Raw genomic sequence first — 24,532 nt, forward strand, 5'->3', positions numbered from 1 at the left:
GCACAAAGCCTCTAGTCATCAGATGTCGTGCTTTTGGTGAATGAGTGGCTCAATATTAATGTAAGTTAATAGTCACAGGACATAAGCGGCACTGAATCAGTCCTCTACTCTTCATGGTTTCACATTCGACAAACACTTACTGGGGGCTGACTATGAGTTGAACACAGGGGCTACTGGTTTCACCCTGTTACTTCACTTAACTTTCAGAATAGTACTGTGAAATAGGTACAGTTGTATTATCTCCACTTCATAGACAAAAACATTTCCCTGAAGATCCAGCTTGTAACTGCAGACTCAAAGTCCACTGATCTTTCTATCTTGCCTCAGTGTTGTTTTCCTTCTGTGCCCCCTCCTGCCTCCCTCCCCTCTCTTCTGTGGCTCTCCCTGGCCATTCCTTCTCTATGCACTCTTCTCCAGGCTCACACTTGCCCCTCTTGGGCCTTGGGGACACAGGAGAGCAGCAACCAGCTGTAGCATGCCCCTCTTATCCATATAGACACTGGATGACCTCACAGAGAGATGCTCAGGCTGGGGTTTTTGTGGAGCAGAGACTGTGGGATCCCCGTAAACACTGATGTCAACATTTCACATGCATGGACGGATGGGTCAGAGCTCTCAGATACCCTGAACTACAACCCAGGCCCAACACTCACACTATGATATACAGTTTGATATCATTCATCCGCACTAACCTCTGGGTTATAAACTCTCTGAGCCTCAGTTTCCTCATCTGTTAAATGAGTATGGGATTACTCACCATACAGATCACTATGGAAAGGTGCCGAAGAGAAACCAGCCAACAAGACACAACTCCTTTCCTGGAAGAAAGGGAGGATGTTGGATTCCTAATAACCTCTTCCTACAGCCTTTCCAGAAGCACCTGCACCCTTCACCTCCTCAGGATACACAGGGAGGCCTTCAGTGCTCCTGTCAAGGGGCACCACAGCCACAGCCTCGGGCCTCCGCCAGCTCCTTGGCCTGGACTTGGAGGGGCTTGCTTGACAGTGTGGGGACCTCACCCTTGGGAATTAACTGCGTTTTCCCTTTTGCAGTCAGTTTTCCCCTCAGACCCAAGAGGACGGTTTTCTGTGTCTGTCTTCTTTTCTTTTTCTCTTTTTTGAACAGGGACCTATCATGTTAATTACCTGCCTGCAGGAGAAGACTAGAGGGATTGGAATTAAGAGGGAGAGGTGGGTGGGATCTTGGGGTAAGAGAAATAGAGAGTGGTAAAGAAAGTGTCAGCTGCACAAGATAAGTTCTAGAGCTCTGCTGTACAACACTGTATTGTGCACTTGAAATTTTTTAAAGACGGTAGACCTCATGTTAAGTGTTCTTGCCACAAGAAAAATAAACAGAAAAACTACTGCCCTGGCAGCTGGATTGGCTGGGGGCTCTGGCCAGCAGATGGCGGCAGTGCACCACAGAATCTGATGTGACCCTGCTAAACGGACACCAAAGTGTCCCGAACAAGAAGACAGGAGGAACAACAGGAAGTGTGGAATGGGTTTGGAGTAGGGAGCAGAGAGGAGAGGCAGAAGCTGTGACCAGAACCCACAGCAGGAGGGTCAGTAGAGAGACTGCTAGATGCTGAGCCTCAGCTCTGGAGTTTCACTCCCAGGATGGGAGTCAGAAGGATCTGGTACATCCAATGGGACCCAGTCCTAATTTTAAGACCTCACTCTGTCATCGACGCTTTGGGTGACTTTAGGCAAGCCATTTCACTTCTCTCAACCTGTAAAAGGAAGCTCTCATCGTCCACTCAGGCAGCCATAACAATATACCACAAACTGGGTGGCTGAAACAGCAGACATGTAGTCTCTCACTGTCCCGAGGCCTGGAAATCCAAGACTGAGGTGCCCTCAGAGTTAGTTTCTGATGAGACCTCTTTTCCTGGCTTTTTGCTTTCTCCTCATGTGTCCTCTGGGTTGGGGGGTGGGGGGACTCGCTGGAGAAAGAGAGGAAATCTCTCTCATGTCTCTTGCACTTACAAGGACACCAGTCTTATCAGATTAGGACCTCATCCTTACGAACTCATTTAACCTTACTTACCTCCTTATAGGCCCTATCTCCAAATACAGTCACATTGGGCAGTTAGGGTTCCAACATACAGATCTGGGGAGAACACAGTTCGGTCCGTAACAGAAGCTAACAAGAATACTTATCTGACGTGGATGTTATGGGAATCCATCAAAATAAATAGATAACAAACCGTATGATTCTGTCCACTCTAGGCAGTGACTAGAGACCTGTTTAAAATTCCCTAAGGAAGGAAGGAGAAGGATGGTGTCCTTTCTTTTCTCCTACCTCATCTCAGACAGGTCCAGGCTTTCCCTCCCTGAAAATGAGCTGTGTAATATCCTACACTTTCTTCTTGAACGTCATAGCGGGACTGCCTAAGACTAGACTTTAGAAAGGACTTGCTGGTGGGCAAGAGGCATTAGGCAGAAGGTGGGAGAGGGTAAATTATCTCCTTTCTCTTCCCACTGGAGATCTATAAATAGGGAAAACTGAAGTCTTTGTTGTCTATCCAGGCAAGATGGTATTGATACAAAGGGAAGAGACTTCATTCAGGTGGCCTCAACCTCGGGAAACAGCTAACCGCCTCAAGGTCTGGACACTGGGAAACACATTTGGAATCTGTAGGGTCTTGCTGGAAGGTTATGGGTGGGATAGGTGTGGCTTGGAAAGGATCTTCGATAAAAGTGTAGAGCAAGACACTTGCACTTGGATCTCCGTCCACTTGCTTCCTTTCCAGTGACCTCACACAAACACACTTCTCCATCCCAACAGGGGCCCCTCTCTCCACTTATGGTGCCAGTTAGAAACTCAAAGAACCTTAAAGATTGGCCATGTGCTTCCACTGTCTTTGGGGACTGGGGAAGATATGAGAGAGAGAAGGGAAGCAGAGGTGGGAGGCTGAGGAAGTCAACATCACAACTGTTTTTATTATCATCCTTATTATTATCATCATCAACAACAGCCTCCTTTTTTTTTTTTTTTTTTCCGGTACGCGTGCCTCTCACTGCTGTGGCCTCTCCTGTTGCGGAGTACAGGCTCCGGACACGCAGGCTCAGCGGCCATGGCTCACGGGCCCAGCCGCTCCGCAGCATGTGGGATCTTCCCAGATCGGGGCACGAACCCGCGTCCCCTGCATCGGCAGGCAGACTCTCAACCACTGCGCCACCAGGGAAGCCAAACAGGCGGATTCTTAACTACTGCGCCACCAGGGAAGCCCCAGCCTACATTTTTTAACTCCCTGGGGGGCAGACTCTGGGCTAGCTAGAGCAGGGGTCATGTTCAGTTAATGCTGAGTCACCTAGTTTAAGGAGACACCTAGTATAGCCGGGGAGACAGACCAATTAATGGCATGTGTAATGTATTTAATGTATGCCTGGCACTTCGTAGGTTTTCAAGAACTTCACCTAGGCAGTAAGCCTAGTTCAGGTAGCCTGGAGAAGACTTCATGCAGGAGGTGGCTTTGAGCTGAAAACTGAACCAAAAAGTAGCAGTTAGACAAGAGAATAGAAGGGCAATGCAAGCAGGAGGGATGCTGCAAGCAAATGCATAGAGAAAGGACGAGACACACCTTGTTTGGGGGCTCCAATGGCTAGTGCAGGGATAAGAAGAGGAGGAACAATAAGACTGGGAACAAACTGGGGACAGTTCTTGGAGGGTCTTGAATGTCAGGTGGGCATCTAGATTTCCACATGAGGCCCTGGAGAGCTCCTGAAGCTGGGGTTTGTCTCCCCTCCACCTAGAGGTAAGACCTAACATTTTTAGACCAGTCTCTACACATTTATTTTCTCCCTTCACTGTCTCGCCAAAGATTAGACTAGGGACTCACGTCCTTCTCCCCGTAACATCAGTTTGACTTAGAGCAAATCTCTGGGGCCTGCATACCTTCCTCCTTGATCCAGAAGACTCAGGAGGAGGACCCTCAGCTCCCCTTCCCTTCCCTGGCCTTTCCATTCCAGTTCCCCTGGCTGTGTACTTGTGTGAGATCATAAGTCACAGTACCGTAAACCACTCCAGAGTGTGTAATAAGTGAATTATTTACTAGTGACCCTGGCTAAATGTTCAGAGGGATAAATGATTAAGCCACAGATCTGTCAAAAAGTTCTCATAAATAAGTAATTCTGGGCTGCCTTAATGGGCTTTGTAAATTACTCATTCGTGCCATTGCTGGATCACTCTCTGGGGTAAATTCCTCACACCTGCTGATTTACCGCTGCAGTCTGGACAAGACGGGACAAATTCTGCTAGCCAGCTGGGTAGATTCCCAGGTGCCAGGCCACCTGGCAGAGTCCCCAGGGATGAGGACATCTTCCTGTGTCACCTCACAAGAATGTGGGGTCAGAGGTAGACTGGCCTTCTTGGACACCTGGAAGTTCATCATGCAGGATAACTGCAGCGCCCAGGGTTCTTTTCCTACAGACATTCACCCAGTAAGCATGCTCTTAACACCTCCCCTGTTCCAGGCTCTGTGCCAGTGAACAAAAACACAGAAGGGTGCCCTGCAAGTTCAGTCTAACGATGGAGACAAGAATGGACATACAATGTGATCAAAGCCATGCTAGAGTGCTACTCGAGCCCACTGGGGAAATAGCTAACTCAGCTGGAGAAGTTGGGAAAGACACCTGCGTGTGGAATTTAAGAGTGTTCACTGTCTAGAGAGGCCTGGTTCCAACTCAATCGAGACGGGCTGCACTGTGTCGCTGTGATAACAAACAGCCCTACAATCTGAGGGTCGTACAACCACAAAGACTTACTGCAGCTCAGTTGAGGGCTCTACTCCACCCCGCCACCATCCTCCCACCAGGACCCAGGCTGATGGTACAGCACCACCTGGGACACTGACAGTCATTGTAGCCGAGGAAAAAGAGAATGTGGCAAAGCACGCCCCAGATCCTAGAGCTGCTGGCCAGAAGGGTCACTTCTACTCCCGTTTCACTGGCCAGAGAAGTCATATAGCTGTGCTCCAGTTCAACTGAGACAACCTGGAGACAGAAAGACAGAAAGAGACAGGGACAGGGACAGAGACAGATTGAGAGGGAGAAATATTTGTGAACAGCCCTAAGGCTTACCCCAAGTGCAAATTCTGACTCTATGAATGTATTAGCTATACAGCTGTCAGCAAGTTCCTGAACTTCTTTATCTTTTCATTTCTTCAGCTGTGAAATAGGGGTAATAATAATAAGTACTATTTTTTCGAGTATTAAGTGAGATCACCCATGTTATACACTTAGCACTAGGCCTGGCACATGGTAAGTGCTCAGTAGCTTGGTTGGCTATTGTTATTACAGTTCTCATTATCAGTAGTACTAGTAGTAGTAGTAGTAGTAGTAGTAGTAGTGGTAGTATCCTAGCAGAAGCTGAATATTGAGGAGTGAATGGGTCACACCCACAAACGCACGTGCACAAACACATATATGCACACTGACTTTCACTGGTGAACTTATTCTTGGGTGAACCACCCTCCCAGCATCTGCTCTCCATCACCACCAACACCATCTTCAATCAGAAGCAGATGGCAGTGACGGCAGGGCAGCTGCGCCACCATCTTCCATCTTCTTCGCACACACGCTGAGCATTTGCCTCGTACAGGTCACTCACCCACTCCAGGCCTCAGGTACCTACCTCACTGCAAATCCAGAGCCACAGTATCACCTAAAGACCTGAGAGCTGGGCCAGATGATCTCTTGAATTCCCCCTCCATTCCCAGGCCTTTGATTCTCCCTGACCACTGTCATCACCCTCAAGCCTTGCCGCTCTCTGGCCCACCTGCCTGCCCTGGTCCTGCATGACTCAGGCCTAAGTTCCCAGTGGCCTGGAAAGGAGAGGAGGAGCATCAGGTGTGGCATGGGCTTCCTCTGCCTTCCCAGAGGCCAGAGAGGCATCTGTTCCTGTGGCTCTCACGGCAGCCTAAAACGTGTGCCAAGGGAACAGGAGGAAAAGACCTTGTAAATCAGCTTATTTAGCTCTGAGTGTTTCAAGCTGACTGGTAGAGACCCAAACCCATTGCTGGGAGGAGGGCCCTGAACTGTCATTGACCATCAAGGCTCCGTGCCTTCTTCAACTTTCATGGGGACCACAAGGCTTAATGAGCTGCCTGTTGTTTAGCTTATCAAAGGTACCATTCTGGGCCCACAGGTCATAGCCCTGCCCACTCTGTCTAAGTAAGCCTGGGGCGGCTGCGAGGTTTTATTTCCACTCTAAAACTGAAGACGTGATTTCCCATCTTTCATAATCCAACCAACTCACACTTACTCACAGCCTGGCAGGCTATCGGCGCTGCAGGAACATCAGTCAACTCTTTATTCAGTTCATTCCACACCAAGTCCCTGCGCTGAGCGAGGTGCTGTGCTGGGAGAGGTGGGGCCTCAGGCATCTCTACGGTGCTGTCTGGGCCTCCTGGACATGTGCCGGCTACTGGGGAGAAGAACACATGGGTGTTGGGAAATGACTTAAAGCAAAAGGTGTTGCAGGTGTAAAGGGTCAGTGGAAGAACAGGAGCCCTCTGATAACAAGCAGCTAGTAAAGGAAAGGCTGTGACCTCAGAAGCTTTCCTTACTCACTTTCCAGTCCTGTGAACATGGTCCTGGCCTTGGAGAAGGCAGGCACATTAGGGCTATCAGGGTCTGACCACTGAGCAGAGGGAACCAGACAGCTACAGAGGTGAGAAAAGGGGGACAGGAGAGAGAGAGAATGATGCTGCGTAGGTCGGGGGCCCCTCTCTTGTTTCCAGAAGCAAGGGAGATCTGGTCCTGGTGGGATGGGGCATAAAGATGGGGAAACCGGGACTTCCCTGGCGGTCTGGTGGTTGAGGTAAGACTCTGTGCTTCCAGTGGAGGGAACAAGGGTTCGATCCCTGGTCAGGGAAATAAGATCCCGTATGCTGCGTGGTGTGGCCAAAAAGGAAAAAAAAAAAAAGACGGTGAAACTGACAAATTTTTGCTCTGCACATGTAATGCTTCTCATAATAAAATCAAAACAAATATTTAGGACTTCTCTGGTGGCGCAGTGGTTAAGAATCTGCCTGCCATGCAGGGGGCACAGGTTCAAGCCCTAGTCTGGGAAGAGCCCACATGTCGTGGAGCAACTAAGCCCGTGCGCCACAACTACTGAGCCTGTGCTCTAGAGCCCGCGAGCCACAACTACTGAAGCCCTCGAGCCACGACTACTGAAGCCCGCACGCCTAGAGCCTGTGCTCCGCAAGAGAAGCCACTGCAATGAGAAGCCTGCGCACCGGAACGAAGAGTAGCCTCCGCTCGCCGCAACCAGGGAAAAGCCCACGCGCAGCAGCAAAGACCCAACGCAACCAAAAATTAATTAGTTAATTAATTAATTTTAAAAATATTTGTTGCATATCTACTATGTTTCATGAACTGGGTTAGACACTTTCATTCTATCATTTAACTTACTCCTCACAGCAGCCCTTTGCTTGCGTTTTGTAAACCCTGCTTCCCAACAAAACGAGGCTCAAGGAAAGAACTGGCTCACACATTGATGGGTGTGATGAGTCAGGACACACAATCAAGTCTTTGGAATCCTGCCTGCAGGATTTTGCGATTCCCCTTACAACCATCCTCCATAGGCGGCCACAGTGAACCTCTTAAAAACACTCATCAGATTGTGTTGTTCCTCAGCCTAAAACCCTTCAACGGCTCCCATCCCCAGAATGAAGTCAAAACCCTTAGTATAAGTCCCTCTATGTCTGGCTAGCAATGTCTTCAGTCTTACATCCTATCAATCCCTGTATCATTGTCTGCACCCAGTAATTGGAAGAGCTAGTATTTATGGAGCATCTACTATGTACCAGACACTCGTATAAGCATTTCACATGTATTGTTTGTTTCATCCTCAAAACAACCCTATGAGGTAGATACTACTGTATCCCCACATTATGGGTAAGGAAACAGATTCACAGAGTGGGTTAGTCATTTGCCCAAGGTCACATATCTTGCAGAGTCTGGGAGTCACACCCAGGCAGTCGACTTCTAGAACAGAAATGCTGATCTCTTTGTGATCTCCATACCCAACAAGCTGCTCCAGGCTTCCATGATTTGACTTATAGTCTTCCTTTTATCTAAAATATCATTTCCTTCTTTCTTCCCCTGGATAAAGATCACTTATGTTTTAAGTCCTGGTGTAGGACTTCTTTTCAAAGTATCTTTTTTCCCCTAAATTAGGTTAGAGCTTTTAGATTTTCTAGAGTGTATTGCTTTGGAACCAGGTGAGTATCTTTATGTGATGACTTCTGCTGATGTGTCTGTCTCTCCTTTTAGAATGGAAGGAACTTGAGGACAGACTCTGCCATATTCACCTTTATTTCTCCAAACTGAAGGAAAAAGCTCGACCCTACTTCCCCCTCCAGATACCACCGTATTTTCCCTTCTCTTTACAACATAACTTCTCAAACAGTTGTCTGTACTCACTGTTTCTAATGTCTCGCCTCACATTCTTTCTGGAATCCACTTCAGCCAGGCCTCAGCCCTCATCACTCCACCAAGAAGGTGTATGTCAAGGTCCCCCAGGACTTCCTTATTTTCACTGTTATCCTGACCTACCAGCAGCCTTTGACGCAGCTGACCACTTGTTCCTGACAGAAATTCCCTCTTCCGTTGCTTCCAGGACACCACACGCACTTCCTTGTGTTTCTCTTCACTTTCCTTCCAAGTCTCCTTTGCTGGTTCCCTCTCATCTCCCTGACCTCTAAACATTGGAGTGTCCCCAAGTTCTATCCTTGGATCTCTTCTCTTTTCTTATCTACACTCACATCTTAGGTGATCTCATCCTGTCTCGTGGCTTTAAATACCATCTATATGCTAACAACTCCCAAATTTGTATCTCCTGCTCAGAATATTCTCTTCTGAATTCTAGATTCCATTACCTAACTATTTACTGGCTAGCTCCACTTGGGTGTCTGATACACACCTCAAACTTAGCATATTTAACACCAACCTCCTGATCTTCCCTTGTGCCCTCCACCCTCTCCCACCAAGACCTGCACCTTCTGCATTCTTCCCTGTCTCAGGAAATGACTGTGGCTCCTCCTTGCAGCCGCTCAGATCATGAGAGTCATTCTTGACTCTGCCGTTTCTCTCACATCTCACATCTAATCTGTCAATGAATCACGTCCATGCCACCTTCAAAGCAAAACCAGGCTCCATCCCCTTCTCACCCCTCTCACAGCCCTCACCCTGGTCCAAGTCACTCTTACGTGATTGTTGAGCCACGCCTCCCCACCCCTTCACCCCCAACCCAGCCTGTCTGCTTCTTCCTGTTTCCCGTGGCTGCCAAAACATTCCTGTGAAAACATGTCAGGCCGTATCATTATCATTCCTCTGTTCTAAACCTTCCACTGGCAGCACAGCACATCATACCGATATTAGAAGTCAGAGTCTCTGCAATGATCTCTAAGGCCTTTCTGACCTCTCCCTTTCTGTCCCTTTATTGTTCTCCTCACCCTCTGTGCTCAAGTTACACTCTCCTCTCTTTGCTGTTTCTCAGACACATTAGATGTGCTCCCACCTAATGGCCTTTGCATTCGCCAGTGCCCTCTCTGGAATGCTCTCCCCAGATTTCTGCATGTCTAACTCCCTCACCTCCTACAGTTCTTCCTTACATGTCACCTTTTCGATGAACCTTTCCCTGGCAACCCTCTCCTAACATTTTCTATTCCCTCTTTTTGCTTTATTTATCTCCTTAGTTATATCTAATTGTCTATCTATCTATCTTATTTATAATATTATCTTATATAAACTTGTAAACTTATAAGTTTATAATTATAAACTTATGTATAATATTGTCTATTTCCCCTCCATAAAGGCAGAAGTTTTTATTTGGTTGGTTGGTTTGCTTTAATTACTGCTGTTTCTCCAATGCCTAGTGCAATACTTAGCACATAGTAGGCACTCAATAAATGTTGGATGAATGAATGAATGAATGAATGAACTTTTGTAACCGTAGCATCTAGACAAGCATTTGTGGAACTGAACAAGTCCTCCAAAATCCACTATACAGTGACAGTGGTGTTTCTCCATTGGCAGCAGGCACTGCACATTTTCAAAGCATCAGATGTCACTCCATTCACATGTAAATACAGAAACATAGCCCCAAGCCAAAGAGAAATTACTTTTTTGTTCTCCTATTTGTGTGGATTGCCTGTGCCTCTATTCCATCTATCAGAGAGGAGAACAGTCGACTGGAATGTAGTTCACTTACAAATAGAAGAAATGACTCGAAAACCAGCTACTTGACGAGTAAAGTTCTGGAAAATGCTCTCTTCAAAAGGAAAAAGGCAGTTTCTTGCTCACCTGGGAGGAAATTTCTGGTTTATTGTGTTTCTTTACAAAGTTATGGCTTTCCAATCCTGCCAGAAGCTACCCAGTGAGAACTGCCTTTCAGAATAGAGCTTCCAATTCTGAAAAATTAATTTTAAATAGAGACGCAATACACCTCCCCACAGAGCACTTAACAGAAAAGTGCCACTTAGACTCAACTTGGCTGCCAAGGCTGCTTAGGCTGGGGGACCTTTGGTGCGTGGCTCTCTGTCCCACTAGCCAATCCCCATAGGCCCAGCCTGGCTCCCAACCCCTCCTCCCTTCCAGAATTGCTGCATACAGTCCTGACTTCTCTTTTAAATGGCGGATGTTCCACATCCGCCATTTAAATTCCACACAAATTTACTAATGCCTGTTTTTCACCCTGCACTGAACTAGGTACTGGGAGAGGGTATGAAGACAGAATGAATGTGTCATCATTTCATTCATTAGCATTGGAGAAACGATATCATTGGATCCCTCAAGAACCACCATATTCTTCATTAACTCACATTTGATTGAGTGCAGCCCCTGAGCCAGGCACTGTGTACAAGTCAGCAGACACGCTGTATATATTTATTAAACAGACTGAATACTAAGAAAAGGCTTTAAATGCAAAGCAAGCCAAGAGGCAGTTTGCTATAGTGGCAATAACATGTCACTGAGATTCCGACAATCTGGGTTCATTCATGGTCCATCACTGCTGCTTCTATGCTATGGGTAAGTTTCCTTGTTTTCCTCATCTGTAAAATAGAAATAATAACTCTCCTGCCTACTTCACAGGGCTATCATTTACAAGAATGAACGTGTTGTTATTTAAATTGCTATTGCTTCAAGTACAACTGCTGCTGCTACTAGACACAATCATTATTCTGGGAAGGGAGAGGCCAGTGTGAGTTCCCCAGGAAGGCTTCCTGGGGGAGGTAGAACTTGGAGCCTGGGCTGTTGCCATCTCATCCTAACCATTCCTATCTATAGCCTGACCTCTGCCCACTGCAGCCAGTGAGCTCTCTAGCCACAAGTCTGCTGTTTAATATCCTTACTACAACACAGATCATTCCCCTGATTCTAGCCTTTAAACTCCCCTTTGCCTTCAAGGTAAAATCCAAACACCTCTAATGACTTCTGTGGTGCTGGGAAATCTTCTCCAATCTCAGGTCCTGCCAAGGCCGTCCTCACACCGTGAATTCTGCCTTTCTCAAGATTCTCCTTGCTCATAGACCTAGGTATGAACATGCTCTTCTCTCCAGATAAAGCCCAGCCAACTCCTCTATTCACCCATCTCACATCTAGTCAATCTTCAAGACATGGCTCAAGAACCACCTCCTCCAGGAAGCCTTCCCTGACCCCCATGTTGGGTTTTGTACTCCCCTCTTTTAACCCACTGTGCCCTTCCCCAACGTCTACCTCTAGTTCAGCACTTAACACAGTGCTTTGTTATTGCTTGCTCATCTGTTCCTCCAGTCTGCAAAGTTCTTGAGGACCTGGAAAGTGCCTTGCACCTCTGCATCCTCAGAACACCCAGAGGTCTCTCAAAAAATAATTGCTAAATGAAAATATAAGCAATGGAAGAGAGCAGAATCAGTGGAGAGAAATGAAAAAGGCATTCCAGGCAGTGTAGTCAGGACAAATAAAGGCATGGAAGCTGGAATAAGTTGATGGTGGTGGGGTGGAAGAGTAATAAGCAGGCAAGTGGGTCCAGAGCCTCTGCTGTAAGGGATAACTAGGAAATAGGACTGGGAGGCTTGGTAGTACCGGTCACGGAGGCTGTAAATGCTGGACCTGATCCCATAGGAAATGGTATAATGTGTGTCTGGGGACTTCCCTGGTGGCACAGTGGTTAAGAATCCATCTGCCAATGCAGGGGACACTGGTTTGAGCCCGGGTCCGGGAAGATCCCACATGCCGTGGAGCAACTAAGCCCGTGCACCACAACTACTGAGCCTGTGCTCTAGAGCCCGTGAGCCACAACTACTTAAGCCTGCGTGCCCTAGAGCCCGAGCGCGCCGCAACAAGAGAAGCCACTGCAGTGAGAAGCACATGCACCTCAATGAAGAGTAGACCCCACTCACTGCAACTAGAGAAAGCCCTCGCACAGCAACGAAGACCCAACACAACCAAAAAAAAAAAAAAAAAGTAGGTCTGACAAGGTGATGGTATTCTGAGACATTTATTCCAAGGAGGGAAGAGATGGGACCTGGGTGCCTGCCATGTGTGCCAGAAGGGTGTCTGGAGAAGAAACTTGGCTGGTACCAGGTAGGAGTTTATTTGGCAGTGATGAGGGCAGGTTAGACACAAACTTGGTGCAGGGATTTTGCAGATGTAATTAAGGTCCCAAATCAGTTGATTTTGAGTAATTAAAAGGGAGATTATCCTGAGTGAGCCTGCTTAATCAGATGAAAACCCTTCATAGAGGAGCTGGGCCCTCACTGAAGGAAAAGACTCAAAGCAACAGAAACAGTCTTCTGCTGGTCTTAAAAAAGCAAACATTCATAGTGTGAGCAGCCTATAGAGAGGATTGGCTTCTAGGAGCTGAAGGCCTCAGTCCCACAACTACAGGGAACAGAGCAGAGAACCCCTTCACAGTCTCCATACCACAGCTCTACAGACTTCCAGGATGCTCTCCCTATATCCTGGACTTTAGACCCACTGGGCTAGTAATTCCACCCCCCACCCCATTACCCTATTCCAGCTTCATGCTTTTCTTTTTGCCCAGACTTCTGACCTACAGAACTGTGAACAAATAAATGTGTGTTGTTTAAAACTGCTAAATTTATGGAATCTGGTTACACAGCAAGAAATAACTAATACAGGGAGGAAAAAAAAATGTGACCTATAAGGTTTACTTCTAACCTTAGCCCCTTTCTCAAGGACATCACTAATCTAAGAGATCTTGAATTGGCAAAGGATCAGAGAAATGCATCCAGTGTGAGCTTCTGTAGGGTCTTTTTCATGAAGAAGACTCCACAGAGAAGAACAGCTACAGCTCCCCCACTAGTTCGAAACATCCCCAAGGCCAGAGACCACATTTCCCGCTACCTGTGGATCCTTGCTGCCCATCCTCCTGCCTTCCCTCCCGGCCCTTACATTTCTCAGGTATTAGGAAACCTTAATTGGTTAAGGTTTTCAAGGCTCTCCTCTCAAGAGAACAGGCATTGGAAACGACCCAAGGGTCCCTATTTAGGTGTTTTGTTAAATAAATCGTGTTACATCCGTATAATGAAATACTATGAAGCTGTTAAAGTTAAAAAACAAGCCATCTGTAGAGCTATGGGGAAAATCTCCTGGATATATTGTGAAGTGAAAAAAGCAAGGGGTAGAACAATGCACATACCACCTTTCGTCTAAGAAAGGAGGACTATAAACACATTCATTTGTACAGGCTCGTGGAGGCGCTGGGAAGATAAAGCAAAAGCAAATTAATCCAGTTCCCTATAAGAGGTGGAATGGGGTTGGAGCAGTGTGAATGAAGATGGTAAAAACGAGAGTCCTCAATACATTCCTTTTTTTTTTTTTTTAAACAGGAGAAAATCGAATTTAATTTCATACATACAGAAACAACACATACATAAGAAGTTCAAAACCAGGAAGGTAAAATGAGGTATATATGCCATCCTGAGCTAAGGAATGGCTTAGTGGCTTCCAAGCACAAGAGGATAATTCACATGGACAATAAGAGGGAAATCAAATATTGGGTAATTAGTTTGCTCTGCCATGCAACTGGCTTACTCAAATAAAATTTTTCTCTGGTAATAATACTCATTCTGGGAAGGACCCCCAATTTAAATCCTTCTAGGTAGTTAAGGGAGGTACAGAAGTTTATCTTGAGATTGTAGGATCTCAATTGCCTTTACTTCAGAATAATCAATGTGCAAATGTGGCACATTTTGGGGAGCTCATTCTGAACACTTTTGGTATCTTATCCATTAGTGTACAAATTCCCTTAGAGTGGAGAATTATTCATATTTGCATATCCCTAGACCCTAGTTCAATGACAAGACCATAAAATATAGTCAATAAATTCTATTAATTTTATAGTAATAAAAATCCTTATAAAGTAAGTAAGTGATATAAATAAAGGCAAAAAAGAAGTTGAAAGTTAAAAAAGGATGAGATCACATGGAGGAAAGTGTAGGGGTTTATAAATGAATAATTTCAAAGTAGCTAAACTGGAGGAAGAAGCCTAAAGATCAGAGGGTTCCAACGAGCAAAGACCAGTTGTAAAGAGTTACACTGCCTTTTCACTTCATGATATTAACCTGGATTGACCTGGATGACCTTATTAATTTGGTGTACCTCCTACTTCCTTATCCATTCTAGCAACAGTCTCACATTTAAATAAATTCAACTGATGTTAATGAATATTATATTTGGTGGAATAATGAAGAGATTGAGTGATTTGGGGGACCAGTAATTTGGAAGAAGGCAGGGACTCTAGACAAGGGGAAGACACTAATTACAGAGAATTAGGAAGCCCTCAACAATACAAATTTCTGAGGCTCCCAAACAATGCCTTTGCCCTAAGGTGGTTTTTGTGTGTGTTTTCTTAAAATTTAATTTAATTTAATTTTTTTTATACAGCAGGTTCTTATTGGTTATCTATTTTGTACATATTAGTGTATATAGGTCAATCCCCATCTCCCAATTCATCCCATCACCACCTCCCCACCAACACTTTCCCCCCTTGGTGTCCAAACGTTTGTTCTCTACATCTGTGTCTCACTTTCTGCCCTGCAAACCAGTTCATCTGTACCATTTCTCTAGGTTCCACATATATGAGTTAATATACGGTATTTGTTCTTCTCTTTCTGACTTACTTCACTCTGTATGATAGTCTCTACGTCCATCCACGTCTCTACAAATGACCCAATTTCATTCTTTTTTATGACTGAGTAATATTCCATTGTATATATGTGCCACATCTTCTTTATCCATTCATCTGTCATAGGGCATTTAGGTTGCTTCCATGACCTGGCTATTGTAAATAGTGCTGCAATGAACACTGTGGTGCATGTGTCTTTTTGAATTATGGTTTTCTCTGGGTACATGCCCAGTAGTGGGATTGCTGGGTCATATGGTAGTTCTATTTGTAGTTTTTTAAGGAACCTCCATACTGTTCTCCATAGTGGCTGTATCAATTTACATTCCCACCACCAGTGCAAGAGGGTTCCCTTTTCTCCACACCCTCTCCAGCATTTGTTGTTTGTAGATTTTCTGATGATGCCCATTTTAACTGTTGTGAGGTGATAACTCATTGTACTTTTTTTTTTTTTTTTTTTTTGGTGGTACACAGGCCTCTCACTGTTGTAGACTCTCCCGTTGCTGAGCACAGTCTCCGGACATGCAGGCTCAGTGGCCACAGCTCATGGGCCCAGCCACCCTGCGGCATGTGGGATCTTCCCAGACCGGGGAATGAACCTGTGTCCCCTGAATCGGCAGGCGGACTCTCAACCACTGTGCCACCAGGGAAGCCCACTCATTGTACTTTTGATTTGCATTTCTCTACTAATTAGTGATGTTAAGCAGATTTCCATGTGCTTCTTGGCCAACTGTATGTCTTCGTTGGAGAAATGTCTATTTAGGTCTTCTGCCCATTTTTTGACTGGGTTTTTTTTTAATATTGAGCTGCATGAAGCTCAATATCAAAAAAACAAACAACCTAATCCAAAAATGGACAGAAGATCTAAATAGATATTTCTCCAAAGAAGATATACAGAGAGCCAACAAACACATGAAAGAATGCTCAACATCACTAATCATTAGAGAAATGCAAATCAAAACTACGAGGTATCACCTCACACCAGTCAGAATGGCCATCATCAAAAAATCTACAAACAATAAATGCTGGAGAGGGTGTGGAGAAAAGGGAACCCTCTTGCACTGGTGGTGGGAATGTAAATTGATACAGCCACTATGGAGAATAATATGGAGGTTCCTTAAAAAACTAAAAATAGAACTACCATAAGACCAGCAATCCCACTACTGGGCATATACCCCAAGAAAACCATAATTCAAAAAGAGTCATGTACCCCAATGTTGATTGCAGCTATAGCCAGGACATGGAAACAACCTAAGTGTCCATTGACAGATTAATGGATAAAGATGTGAAACATATAGACAATGGAATATTACTCAGCGATAAAAAGAAATGAAATTGAGTTATTTGTAGTGAGATGGATGGACCTCGAGTCCGTCATACAGAGTGAAGTAAGTCAGAAAGAGAAAAACAAATACTGTAAGCTAACGCATATATATGGCATGTAAAAAAAAAAAAAAAAAGGCTATGAAGAACCTAGGGATAGGACAGCAATAAAGATGCAGATCTAGAGAATGGACTTGAGGACACGGGGTGGGGGGAAGGGTAAGCTGGGACCCAGTGAGAGAGTGGCATCGACTAATATATACTACGAAATGTAAAATACATAGCTAGTGGGAAGCAGCCGCATAGCACAGGGAGATCAGCTCGGTGTTTTGTGATGACCTAGATGGGTGGGATAGGGAGTGGGGAGGGAGGCACAAGAGGGAGAAGATATAGGGATATATGTATATGCATAGCTGATTCACTTTGTTATAAAACAGAAACTAACACACCATTGTGAAGCAATTATACTCTAATAAAGATGTTTTAATAAATAAATAAAATAAAATTATCCATCACACACAGTAAAAAAATATATATATTGAGCTGTATGAGCTGTTTATATATTTTTGAGATTAATCCTTTGTCCATTGATTCATTTGCAAATATTTTCTCCCATTCTGAGGGTTGTCTTTGCCTTGTTTGTAGTTTCCTTTGCTTTGCAAAAGCTTTTAAGTTTCATTAGGTTCCATTTGTTTCTTTTTGTTTTTATTTCCATTATTTTAGGAGGTGGATCCAAAAACATCTTGCTGTGATTTATGTCAAAGAGTGTTCTTCCTATATTTTCCTCTAAGAGTTCTATAGTGTCAGATCTTACATTTAGGTCCCTAATCCATTTAGAGTTTAGTTTTGTGTATGGTGTTAGGGAATGTTCTAATTTCATTCTTTTACATGTAGCTGTCCAGTTTTCCCAGCCCCACTTATTGAAGAGACTGTCTCTTCTCCATTGTATATCCTTGCCTCCTTTGTCACAGATTAGTTGACCATAGGTGCATGGGTTTATCTCTAGGATTTCTATCCTGTTCCATTGATCTATATTTCTGCTTTTGTGCCAGTACCATATTGTCTTGATTCCTGTAGCTTTGTAGTATAGTCTAAGTCAGGGAGCCTGCTTCCTCCAGCTCCATTTTTTTCTCTCAAGACTACTTTGGCTATTCGGCGTCTTTTGTGTCTCCATACAAATTTTAAGATTTTTAGTTCTAGTTCTGTAAAAAATGCCATTGGTAATTTCATAGGTATTGCATAGACTCTGTAGATTGCTTTGGGTAGTATAGTCATTTTCACAATATTGATTCTACCAATCCAAGAACATGGTATATCTCTCCATCTGTTTGTATCATCTTTAATTTCTTTTCTCAGTGTCTTATATTTTTCTGCATACAGGTCTTTTGTCTCCCTAGGTAGATTTATTCCTAGGTATTTTATTCTTTTTGTTGCAATGGTAAATGGGAGTGCTTCCTTAATTTCTCTTTCAGATTTTTCATCATTAGTGTATAGGAATGCAAGAGATTTCTGTGCATTGATTTTGTACCCTGCAACTTTACCACATTCATTGATTAGCTCTAGTAGTTTTCTGGTGGCATCTTTAGGATTCTCTATGCATAGTACCATGTCATCTACAAAGAGCAACAGTTTTACTTATTCTTTTCCAATTTTTATTCCTTTCATTTCTTTTTCTTCTCTGATTGCCATGGCTAGGACTTCCAAAACTATGTTGAATAATAGTGGCGAGAGTGGACAACCTTGTCTTGTTCCTGATCTTAGAGGAAATGCTTTCAGTTTTTCACCACTGAGAATGATGTTTTCTGTGAGTTTGTCATATATGGCCTTTATTATGTTGAGGTAGGTTTCCTCTATGCCCACTTTCTGGAGAGTTTGTATCATAAATGGGTGTTGAATTTTGTCAAAAGTTTATTCTGCATCTATTGAGATCATCATATGGCTTTTATTCTTCAATTTGTTAATATGGTGTATCACATTGATTGATTTGCTTATATTGAAGAATCCTTGCATCCCTGGAATAAATCCCACTTGATCATGATGTATGAGCCTTTTAATGTGTTGTTCAATTCTATTTGCTAGTTTTTTTTTGTTTTTTTTTTTTTTTTCGGTACATGGGCCTCTCACTGTTGTGGCCTCTCCCATTGCGGAGCACAGGCTCCGGATGCGCAGGCTCAGCGGTCATGGCTCACAGGCCCAGCCACTCCGCAGCTTGTGGGATCTTCCCGGACCGGGGCACGAACCCGTGTGCCCTGCATCGGCAGGCGGACTCTCAACCACTGCGCCACCAGGGAAGCCCTATTTGCTAGTATTTTGTTGAGGATTTTTGCATCTGTATTCATCAGTGATATGGGTCTGTAATTTTCTTTTTTGTAGTATCTTTGTCTTGTTTCGGTATCATTTCATGACTTGTGATTGGTCTGTTCATATTTTCTATTTCTTCTTGGTTCAGTATTGGAAGGTTATCCCTTTCTAAGAATTTGTCTATTTCTTTCAGGTTGTCCATTTTATTGGCATAGAGTTGTTTTTAGTAGTCTCTTAGGATGCTTTGTATTTCTGTGGTGTACATTGTAACTTCTCCTTTTTCATTTCTAATTTTACTGATTTGAGTCCTCTCCCTTTTTTTTGATGAGTCTGGCTAATGGTTTATCAATTTTGTTTATCTTCTCAAAGAACAAGCTTTTAGTTTTATTGATCATTCTATTGTTTTCTTTGTTTCTATTTCATTTATTTCTGCTCTGATCTTTATGATTTCTTTCCTTCTGCTAACTTTGGGTTTTGTTTGTTCTTCTTTCTCTAGTTCTGTTAGGTGTAAGGTTAGATTGTTTATTTGAGATTTTTCTTGTTTTGTGAGATAGGCTTGTATAGCTATAAACTTCCCTCTTAGAACTGCTTTTGCTGCATCCCATAGGTTTTTGATCATCATGTATTCATTGTCATTTGTCTCTAGATATTTTTTGATTTCCACTTTGATTTCTTCATTGATCTCTTGTTTCTTTAGTAACATATTGTTTAGGCTCATGTGTTTGTGTTTTTTACGTTTTTTTCCCCTGTAATTGATTTCTAATCTCATAGCTTTGTGGTCAGAAAAGATGCTTGATAGGATTTCAGTTTTCTTAAATTTACTGAGGCTTGATTTGTGACCCAAGATGTGATCTATCCTGGAGAATGTTCCATGTGCATTTGAGACGAAAGTGTAATCTGCGGTTTTGGGATGGAATGTCCTATAAATATCAATTAAATCTATCTGGTGTATTGTGTCAATTAAAGCTGTGTTTCCATATTAATTTTCTGTTTGGATGATCTGTCCGTTGGTGTAAGTGAGGTGTTAAAGTTCCCACTATTATTGTGTTACTGTTGATTTACTCTTTTATAGCTGTTAGCAGTTGCCTTATGTATTGAGTTGCTACTATGTTGGGTGCTACTTATAATTGTTATATCTTCTTCTTGGATTGATCCCTTGATCATTACAGAGTGTCCTTCCTTGTCTCTTGTAACATTCTTTATTTTAAAATCTATTTTATCTGCTATGAGTATTGATACTCCAGCTTTCTTTTGATTTCCATTTGCATGAAATATCTTTTTCCATCCCCTCACTTTCAGTCTGTATGTGTCTCTTGGTCTGAAGTGGGTCTCTTGTAGACAGCATATATACGGGTCTTATTTTTGTATCCATTCAGCGAGCCTGTGTCTTTTGGTTGGAGCATTTAACCCATTCACGTTTAAGGCAATTATCGATTTGTATGTTCCTATTACCATTTTCTTAATTGTTATGGGTTTGTTTTTGTAGGTCCTTTTCTTCTCTTGTGTTTCCCACTTACAGAAGTTCCTTTAGCATTTGTTGTAGGGCTGTTTTGGTGGTGATAAATTCTCTTAGCTTTTGCTTGTCTGTAAAGCTTTTGATTTCTCCATCAAATCTGAATGAGATCCTTGCTGGGTAGAGTAATCTTGGTTGTAGTTTCTTCCCTTTCATCACTTTAAATGTATCATGCCACTCCCTTCTAGCTTGTAAAGTTGCTGCTGAGAAATCAGCTGTTAACCTTATGGGAATTCCCTTGTATGTTATTTGTCGTTTTTCCCTTGCTGCTTTCAATAATTTTTCTTTGTCTTTAATTTTTGTCAATTTGATTACTATGTGTCTTGGCATGTTTCTCCTTGGGTTTGTCCTGCCTGGGACTCTCTGCACTTCCTGGACTTGGGTGGCTATTTCCTTTCCCAAGTTAGGGAAATTTGTGACTGTAATCTCTTCAAGTATTTTCTCAGGTCCTTTCTCTCTCTCTTCTCCTTCTGAGACCTGTATGTGAATGTTGTTGCATTTAATATTGTCCCAGAGGTCTCTTAGGCTGTCTTCATTTCTTTTCATTCTTTTTCCTTTATTCTGTTCTGCAGCAATGAATACTACCAATCTGTCTTCCAGGTCACTTATCCGTTCTTCTACCTCAGTTATTCTGCTACTGATTCCTTCTAGTGTATTTTTCATTTCAGTTATTGTATTGTTCATCTCTGTTTGTTTGTTCTTTAATTCTTCTAGGTGTTTGTTCTTTAATTCTTCTAGGTCTTTGTTAAATATTTCTTGAATCTTTGCCTCCATTCTTTTTCTGAGCTCCTGGATCATCCTCACTATAATTGTTCTGAATTCTTTTTCTGGCAGGTTGCATATCTCCACTTCACTTAGTTGTTTTTCTGGGGTTTCTCTTTTTCCTTCCTCTGGTACAAAGTCCTCTGCCTTTATATTTTTTCTATGTTTCTGTGAATGTGCTTTTCCTTCCACAGGTTGCAGAATTGTACTATTTCTTGCTTCTTCTGTCTGCCCTCTGGTGGATGAGGTTATCTAAGAGGCTTGTGCAAGTTTCCTGATGGGAGGGACTGGTTGTGGTTACAGCTGGGTGTTGCTCTGGTGCGCAGACCTCAGTAAAATTTTAATCTGCTTGTCTGCTGATGGGTGGGGCTGGGTTCCCTCCCTGTTGGTTGTTTGGCCTGAGGCGACCCAACACTGGAGCCTAGCCGGCTCTTTGGTTTGGGCTAATGGCAGACTCTGTGAGGGCTCACGCCAAGGAGTACCTCCCAGAACTTCTGCTGCCAGTGTCCTTGTCCCCAAAGTGAGCCATAGCCACCCCCTGCCTCTGCAGGAGACCCTCCACCACTAGCAGGTAGGTCTGGTTCAGTCTCCTATGGGGTCACCGCTCCTTGCCTTGGGTCCTAGTGCACACACTATTTTGTTTGTTCCCTCCAAGAGTGGAGTCTATTTCCCCCAGTCCTGTCAAAGTCCTGCAATCAAATCCTGATAGGCTTCAAAGTCTGATTCTCTAGGAATTCCTCCTCCCATTGCCAGACCCCCAGGTTGGGAAGCCTGACATGGGGCTCAGAACCTTCACTCCAGTGGATGGACTTCTGTGGTAAAAGTGTTCTCCAGTTTGTGAGTCACCCACCCATCCGTTATGGGATTTGATTTTATTGTGATTGTGCCCCTCCTACCATCTCATTGTGACTTCTCCTTTGTCTTTGGATGTGGAGTATCTTTTTTTGGCGAGTTCCAGTGTATTCCTGTTGATGATTGTTCAGCAGTTAGCTGTGATTCTGGTGCTCACGCAAGAGGGAACGGAGCGCACGTCCTTCTACTCCGCCATCTTGAACCAATCTAATACATTCCTTTCTATATCATTTTTTAAACCTTTGAACCTACTCAAATTATTTAAAGGTACTGAGCAAGGAAAAAAAAATTTTTTCCTACTTCTTTAATGTTGCATCTATATGAGATGATGGATGTTCACTAAACTTTTTGTGGTAATCATTTCATAATGTACATAAGTCAAATCATTATGCTGTACACCTTAAACTTATACAGTGCTGTATGTCAGTTACATCTCAGTAAAACTGTAAAATAAATAAATAAAGGTCCTGAAACATTTTGAGGGGAAGAGATTCCTAAATGACCAAAGGAACTGAAGAACTATGATCCTGCATTAGGCAGCCTCCAAATCTCAGAGAAAGAAGACAGAGGCCAGAGTTGATTTTGAAACCAAGAGGGTGATATCCCTTGTGCTAGGTTACATTTGCCAGATAACTTGGGTCTGTGTGACCCGGTACTTCTGAGAGGTCCTGAATGTGTGAGGGTAAAGTGAGGGAGGTGTTAGGTTGTGTTTGTGGGGCTGTGTGTGGGGATGTCACAATGTCCAGACTAGGGCAACACTAGATTACCGTGTTAGCTGCAAGATTCGGTGGTAAACTGGTCTGGACAAGGAAGGTGTTAAGCACTGGATTGTGTTCCCTCAAATGCATTTGTTGAGGTCCTAATGCCAGGACCTCAGAATATGACTGTATATGGAAATTCTGTCTTTAAAGAGGTAATTAAGTTAAAATAAGGTCATTAGGGTTGGCCTTAATCCAACATGACTGCTGTCCTTATATGAAGCGGAGATTAGGACACACACACACACACACACACACACATGCACACGCACTAAGGGAAACCACAGGAAAGCACTGGGAGAAGACGGCCATTTGCGAGCCAAGGAGAGAGGCTTCAGAAGAAACCAGTCTTGCTGACACATTGATCTGGGACTTCTAGCCTCCAGAAGTGTGAGAAAATATTTACACCACCCAGTCTGTGGTACTTTGTCATGGCAGCCACAGCAAACTAATACAGAAGGGGACTGGAGGGCAAGGAGAACAGCTTTGCTAAGAAAGGGGTGAGCCCAGGAGAGAAGCAGGGGCGAGATGGCGGGGGCGGTGATACTGATGGAGTCACAGCTTTGGGGGATCCTGGGAGAAAAGGAAGAGAGGGAGAGCATCAAAGAGAGGAAGGAGAAACGTGTGTGTGTCTGGGGTGGGGGGGTGTTGAGGGCAGTGGGCCGAAGACAGCAAGTCTCTCATCTCTCTCTCTTAAAATCCCATTTTCCCCAGAGCCAGCCCTTCCCCAGGGCCAGCCCTTCCCCAGGGCCACACTCTCAATGTCCCTCTGTTCTGCTCCGGCAGCAGAAGGTTTGGCTCTTAGGAGGGGCCTATGTAGAGCCGTGCCCGCCCCTCCCCACCATCTGACGGCCCATTGTGCCCTCCGAGTTTGCAGGGGTGATTCTGAGGGGCACATTCCCTCGGCTCCGGGAAAGTCTCTGGCTCCCAGGGCTCCCCGGTGCAACTGGCAACAGAGAGGGCCGGCTCCCATGCTGGGGAGGGGGCTGCAGGTGGGGGATGGGCAGCCAGGGAATGACTGCGGCCTCAGCTGGCGGGGTCTCCTGCTGCCACCTCCGCCCCTCGGCCCTGCGGCAGCTGGGCCCGCGTCCTCTCCTTCCCCCAGGCTTTTGTGGCTCCAGTTTATTTTCCAGTTAATGAAGTGGGGGGAGGCTACGTCCTGGCTGCTGCCCCTGGAGACGCTGAAGTTCTGAAGGAATCTCTTCCCGGAGGCAGCAGCCTGCGCCCCCCCCCCCCCCCCGCCCCTTTCCTCGCCCGCCCCTGCCCCAGGCGGCCTGCGGGTCCCACCTGCCAGAGCGTCTGCCGCCTGGGGCCTAACCCCGCCCGCCCGGGGCCAAGGCCAAAGCAGGCGTCCTAGGGTGGTGTGAGGGAGGAAAGGAAAACCCTGCAGCCGAGGCCGAACTCCCCTTCTGCAGTTCGCAGGCAGTGTGTCTTCCAGCAAGTCACTCAGCCTCTCTGAGTGTAAGACGAGCGGTGGAGTCTGGGAACTTAGCTCTTCTCTTTGGAGTCAGGGGAGGTGAGGGAAACAGGGCCTAGATCGCCGGAAACACAGAGGAAACAAGCTTCTGTGTTTATCCAGGCTTTGCAGCCTCCCTGCTGAGTAACCTGGAGCAGGTGATCTAACATCTCTGGGACTTTAGTTCCTTCATCTCTAAAATGGAGGAAACAAGTAGTTGCCAATGAAAGAAACAAGTAGTTTCCAATGGGGCAAACAAGTAGTTATTGAGGGGGGTAAATGAGATAATCACAGTTAAGCATTTATAATAACGTGGCCTCATAATAAAAAGTGCGGCCATTGTAATTATTATTATTCAGCATTATCTTAATAAAATACCAATGCTGTGGACAGAGATCAACCCTATTTTACGGGCCCTGAAGCTTA

The sequence above is a fragment of the Kogia breviceps genome, chromosome 1, assembly GCF_026419965.1.
Source record: "Kogia breviceps isolate mKogBre1 chromosome 1, mKogBre1 haplotype 1, whole genome shotgun sequence".
Classification (NCBI taxonomy): Eukaryota; Metazoa; Chordata; class Mammalia; order Artiodactyla; family Physeteridae; genus Kogia; species Kogia breviceps.